This window comes from Cryptomeria japonica, chromosome 2 (assembly GCF_030272615.1).
Source record: "Cryptomeria japonica chromosome 2, Sugi_1.0, whole genome shotgun sequence".
Lineage (NCBI taxonomy): Eukaryota > Viridiplantae > Streptophyta > Pinopsida > Cupressales > Cupressaceae > Cryptomeria > Cryptomeria japonica.
Window position 1 is genome coordinate 277,132,763 of NC_081406.1, and position 7,163 is coordinate 277,139,925.

The following is a 7,163-nucleotide window of genomic DNA, read 5'->3' on the forward strand; positions in this document are numbered from 1 at the left end:
TCGTATATGAAGAAAAGAATGTGATACATCTTTTGGATTCAAAAAATGTGATACCATTTGAAATTTATAGATATTTTTCAATCAACCTATCAATCAGGACTTTGGTTAGGATATCATTAGTTTTTGGCCCCTCATGATCTTGCACATACCCAAGATTCAATACAAAACATATCATATTTGTTTTATGTTTTATATTCATTTTTGTAAAAAATGACATATAATCATTATAATATTGAAGCAGTCACTGGTGAGGAGGGACCTCAAAGAGATAAATCCAGACCGGTCAGCAAGAATAAACACAACGGAAACACAAAGGTATGATGGAGGCAATGTAGAACAGGTTGTTTTATTTCATGAAAATTGATTAAATCTAACCAGTAACAACCAGGTTACAACATATCGGCTCACAGGCCTAGTAGAACATACAAAATAGGTCACAACCGGGACCTTGAATCTTGAGATCTATCTTCTACACATAGTCTAGCTACTTGATTCTCTGGTTGATTACATTCTAATGTGCAATTACAATTATACATATCGATCCAAAGGATCCAGTTGGCCCAAAAGGGATCAAAACCCAAAGAACAAGACCTAATGTGTAGAATAACAAGGTCGGCCTCCACCAAGAGATTCCTCCAGAAAATCCAAAGGATGAAATGTAGATCACAAGAAAACGTTGACCACATGCCAAGGAACATCAGAATCAATGCCCAAGGCTCTGCAAGCTTCAGAAGGGGTTCTGGTACATCGCCAAAATAGGTCCAGGCAACCAGTAACAAGAACTACCAATCGATAACAGGAAACTATCAAGGAAATTGATAGCGATATCTTGTCAGAAAATGATCCAAAAACCATGTGGTCTGGAAGCAAGAAAGATGATCAAGTATTCAACAAGAATACAACTCCAAAGGATCTAGTGAGACAAAACTGGGACACACCGAAAGGAAAATTGAAACTAAAAACAAAAAGGAAAATGTTTTTAGTTGATGCAAGATTGCTATGAACCAAGGATGCTCGTGCATTAGACATCTGAGGTTATTGAAAAAGTGAGCCTCTCACTTTGCTGGGGTCAAATGAAAACCAAGGCGGTCTACCTCTATCTGAGAAATCCAAGATGAATCTTCAACTAATCTGTCCTTCCACTTCACAAGATACTCCTTATACTAACTGCTCTAGGTACTATGACCAATCCTATTGTCCAAAATCTCTTCAATCTAATCTAGTTCCTTTCAAGGCAACTGTTTCTCCAAGTTTACATTATTGTCCTCACTGAATTCTAGTTCATGATACTCATGAAAATCTGCAATGTTAAACACAGGCGAAATATTTAGACTATCTAGTAACTCCACTTCATATGCATTTCCAGAACTGAACTTCCTCAAAATCCTTCAAGGTCCAAACTTATTCATCTGTAATTTGTTATAAGTTCCAAATAGGAATCTCTCTTTTCTCAAATATACCATCACTTCATCGCCAAATTCAAATTCCTTATGTGTCATCTTCTCATCTACATTCTCCTTATACTTGTTGTTCATGTCTTCCAAATGTTGCTTATCCTGAATATGCAATGCTACCATGTGATCTGCAAAGTCTTCTACTTTTGAACTTCTCTGGTCCTCACTGCTAATGTCTCTCAATTTTGATATACCTCTGGTAACAATCTCAAAAGGTGTTCTTCCGATACTTCTATTCACTAAATTGTTGTAGGAAAACTCTGCTTGTGCAAGGATCGAATCCCAACTTCCGATTTTACCTCCCACTAAACATCTCAACAAATTTCCCAAGCTTCGGTTAACAACTTATGTCTGACCATTAGTCTATGGATGAAAAGTAGAACTGAAATTCAAATCTATCTTCATCTTCTTCCAAACTGTTATCCAAAAATAGCCAAAAAAATTAGTGTCTCTATCTGAAACTATGCTCTTAGGTAATCCATGCAATCTTACCACTTCCTTGAAAAATAGGTCTGCAACATGCACTGCATCTGATTTCTTCTTACAAGGTATAAAATGAGCCATCTTTGAGAATCTATCCACTACCAAAACTATAGAATCATTCCCTCTAGGTGTCTTAGGCAATCTAAGTACAAAATCCATTCTTATATCCTCCCAAGGTCTTACCGGTACTATCAAAGGTTTATACAATCCCACATTCTGACTACTACCCTTTGATACTTGACAAACTCTACAACTCTGCACATGTCTCTTTAACATCCTTATGAATCCGGGGCCAAAAGTACTGCTCACTCACCAATGCTATTGTTTTGTCAATGCCAAAATGTCTAGCTAGTCCTCCACTGTGTTTCTCCTTTATCAGATTCTCCCTCATAAAACTTTTAGGTATGCACAGCTGAACTCCTTTGAATAACATCCCATCCTTACTGAATTAATCTAGCCACTTGCTTCTATCTACCATAACCGGTTCTCTACATGCTTTCCAAGGTTCTGCAAAATCTGGGTCATCATCATACAAGGTCTTCAAATCTTCGAATCCTAATACTGTCACTCTCATCTCTGTTAGCAAATTCCTTCTCCTACTCAATGCATCAACAACTTTGTTAGATTTCCCACTTCTATGCTTCAACACAAAGGTGTAACTCTACAATAATTCTACCCATCTCATGTGTCTCTTATTCAACTTACTCTGACTGTTCAAATACTGTAAAGCTTGATGATCTGTATACAACACAACTCCTTAGGAAACAAGTAATGTCTCCATTTCTTCAAGGCTTGAACTATGGCATAAAACTTCTAATCATACACTGAATATCTCCTTTCAGCATCATTCAATTTCTCACTGAAATAAGCTACTCATCTCCCTTCCTAACTCACGGCTACTCCTATTGTTGTTCCACTTGCATCACAATCCACTTCAAATACTTTATTGAAATCTGGTAAAGCCAACGTAGGCTGCTCAGTCACTTTTGCCTTCAATAATTCAAAACTTTTGTTTTCTCTGGTGGTCCACTTGAATTACTTTTGATCTCCTCTCATGGTATCAGTCATACGGTTACAAACTAAACTAAAATTTCTATTAAACTTTCGATAAAAAATAGCCAATCCATGAAATGATCTTACCTCTCCAATGCTTTTCAGTGTAGGCCACTCAACAATTTCTTTCACTTTCTTGGGGTCCATCTTCAAACCATCCTCAAATATCACAAATCCCAAATAGACTAACTCATCCTTCATGAAAGTACACTTCTTGATATTGATCGACAACTTCTCTTCTCTCAACCTCTGCAAAAATTTTCTTAACTGCAACAAATACTCCTCTTTTTCCTTACTGAAAATCAGAATGTCATCTAAATACACAATAACAAACTTACCCAAGAATTTCTTCAATACCTCATTCATCCGCCTCATGAAAGTACTCAGTGCATTAGTCAATCCAAAAGGCATCACCAACCATTCATATAGTCCTTCATTTGTCTTAAATGTTGTCTTCCACTCATCACCTTCTTTGATCCTGATCTAATGATATCCACTCTTCAAATCTATCTTTGTAAAGTATTTTGCTCCACTCAAATAGTCCATTATGCCATCCATCCTAGGCAAAGGAAACTGGTATTTCACTGTGATCTTGTTTATTGCTCTAGAATCAATACACATTCTCCATTCTCCATTCTTCTTAGGTGCTAATACTGCTGGTACTACACAAGGGCTCAGACTCTCCCTGATCAAACCTTTCTTCAAAAGCTCCTGCACTTGTCTATTCAGTTCTTCATTCTCTGCCGGTGTCAGGTGGTGTGCAACTTTTTTAGGAAAACTAGCTCTAGGAACCAAGTCCATGCAATGACTAATACTTCTCACAAGTAGAAATCCATCAGGTACATTATCTAAAATGATGTCCTCATATTCTATCAATAAATCTTTTATCTCTTCCGAGTGTTCTCCTTCTGGTTCTGGTTTCTCAGTCTTCTTAGGAATTAAGGCAAAACACACATTCTCATGTCTCAATCCATCCAGGAATTTCCTTCCATCTACCACACAGATTCTAGCATTCGTATAGACTTCATTCTTCAAAGGTTCCTCCAAAGGTAACAAGGTTTTCTTCATCCCATTGGCAAAAATAGTGTATGTATTATTTCTCCCATCATGTATTGCCTGTCTATCAAACTGCCAAGGTCTACCCAACAAAAGATGACAAATATCCATAGGCATAATATCACACAAGACTTCATCATGATAATTCCAAATTTTTAATTTCACCAAACATTGTTCACTTACTGACAACTTATGTTCATCCTAAATCCATGCTATCTGATAAGGCTTAGGGTGTTTCAATCACTCCAATTTCAACTCATCCGCCATGTCTTCTGAAACTATATTATTTGAACTACCACTATCAATAATAACTTTACAACACTTACCAAATACCTTACATCTGGTCTTGAACAAATTCTTCCTCTACAAGGGCTCTTCATCTCCTTCAGTATGACACAAAGCTTGCCTCATCACCAATAGTTCTCCATCTTCTGATTTATTGTCTCATCCGGTGGGGTTTTCTTGGAAACCACTGCTTCTCTTCTGGTATTTTTTGTCTTCTTACACTCGAATGCATGATTTCCTTCTCCTCCACACTTAAAGCAGATTCCTCTGAATGTCCTCTTGTCTTGTCTTCCAAAATTCTCATTCTGATAACCATCAAGTTCTCTCATCTAGTAGAAATTTCTATCATCCTTTCGATATGAATTACCTTCTTTTCTCACTTCCTTTTCCTTTCTCTAATCTATATTGGTTCCTCTTCCTCCTTGAAATCTTCCTCTGGTAAACCTTTTACCTCTTCCTCTCTGCCTCTGCTCATGTCTTTTGTTTAACTTCTCTTCTACCTTTAGGGCATACTGGTAAGCCTCTTCAACGCTCTCTAATTTAATCATACTGAGTTCATCTTTTATAGACATCCACAATCCATTAAAATATCTTGCAAGTTGTTCAACTTCATCATCAACATCTCTAGATCAAATATTCAACTTGTAAAATGTTTCAGTGTACTCCTTCACACTAGATTCCTTCTATCTCAAATTCCGCAACTTCCAAACTAGATCCACTTGATAATTCATTGGCACAAACTTTGACTTCAACTTAGCAATCATCCATGTCTTAATATTCTCTTTACCTCTTCTCTGTCTATCAACTTGCAAATGCTCCCACCAAAGAGATGCATGACCTTTCAACCGGGTACAAGCATATTTCGCCTTCCTTTCTTCTGCAATGTTTTCAAAATCAAAATACTTCTCCATCTCTGAGTTCCAATCCATCAATTCATCCAAATATAACTTCCCATCATATTCTAGTGGGGTAAAATGAGGTTTAGTATTCGATGTTCGCCCTACTCAAAACCCTCAAAAACCTTTCCTCATCCAGATCAACCGCTGGTAGGTTTACTTGTTTTGTCAACGTTTCTTCTCCTTCATCTTCACTTATATCTTCAATATGTTGGCCTCTTCTTTGGGTTGTCTCCATGGCCGAAATATATTTCTTTTATAATTAACTATCTCATATAAATAGAAATTTTTTATTTCATTTTTTCAAACACAAATTATCAAAGTATTTCACATTTTTTGATGAAAGAAGACATTTAAAGGTTATGTTAAGGGCGACAATTTGAAGATCATTTTGTGGGCGATAATTTTAAGTCATTTGAAGATATTTAAAGGTTTTGAAGGTCATTTTAAAGGCATGAGGAACAAGAGGACAAGGAAAAATAAGACTTCAAGGAAGTATTCAGCTGACATAGAACAAAGATATCAAGAACTGAGAATGGAAAGATATTATGCACGTATGTATCTTTATTTAATTTCTAATTAATTTTACATGTATCACGTACTGGAAATTGTGTTTATTTGATTAGTTAAATATTTTTTACGTAATAATTTTATAAAAATTATTTTAAATAATTTTAATTTAATTAAATTAATAATTTTTAAAATAATTTTATCTTAATTATTTCTAAATTATGTTATTTTTATTAAACATTGTTAAGTGTGTTTGTGCTTTTTAAAATTATGAGACATTTTGAATAAATGCATTAAAAATAATCAAATTTGAAATTAGTCTATGATGCTCTACTTAAATCTTTTTATAACTCCTCTCTCTCTCTTTACAACCTCTCTTTTTTGTATGATGTCTTTAAATTAGGACCTGTATATCTAGAGTAACAAGTTCATAAATTGGAAATGGTTGGATTACAAATAATCTTGTTTTAATCTCTCTCTCTCTCTCTCTCTCTCTCTCTCTCAAGTCTATTTAGGATCTCTCTCTATATTAAAACAAATTTTATATTTAAAATTTTAGTGCATTAAAATTAATCTAGTTTTAATTTAACTTATCTTTAGGACCCCTCTCTCACCCCTTAAGTCTTCTTAGGACTCTCTCTCTCCCTCTCTTTCTATTTTAGGATCTCTTTACTAGGACCTCTATCTAGATTAACAAATTATACTTGGAATTGGCACGTGTTAAAAATACTCTTATTTTAATTTAACTTCTTTTTCACTCTCTTGCTTTCTATCTCCTCTTAAGTCCATTTAGAACCTCTCTCTTATTTCTTTTTGGTACCCCTCTCTCCCCCCTTAAGTCCATTTAGGACCTCTCTTTTTAGGATCTCTTATTAGAGGTTGTCTCTAGATTAGCAATTTAAATTTGAAATTTTGGTGGATTAAAAATAATAGATCTAGTTTTAATTTTATTTAGATCTTTGGGACCCCTCTCTCTACCCTTAGGTCTTTTTATGACTCTCTCTCTTCTCTCTCCTTTTAAAAAGTCTCTCTCTCTCTAGATCCTTAAATATTTTTATTCTTGTTTTAATTTAACTTCTCTTTCACTCTCTCTCTTCTTACCTCCCCTTAAGTCCATTTAGAACCTCTCTCTCTCTCTCTCTCTCTCTCTCTCTCTCTCTCTCTCTCCCCTTAAGTACATTTAGGACCTCTCTTTTTAGGATCTCTTATTGGGACCTCTCTCTAGATTTGCAATTTATATTTAAAATTTTGGTGGATTACAAATAATAAGATAGTTTTAATTTAAAGTAGATCTTTAGGACCCCTCTCTCCCCCCTTAAGTCTTCTTAGTATGAATCTCTCTTCTCTCTCCTTTTTAAAAAGTCTTGAAGACCTCTCTCTCTCTCTCTCTCTCTCTCTCTCTCTCTCTAGGCCCTTAAGTCCTTTT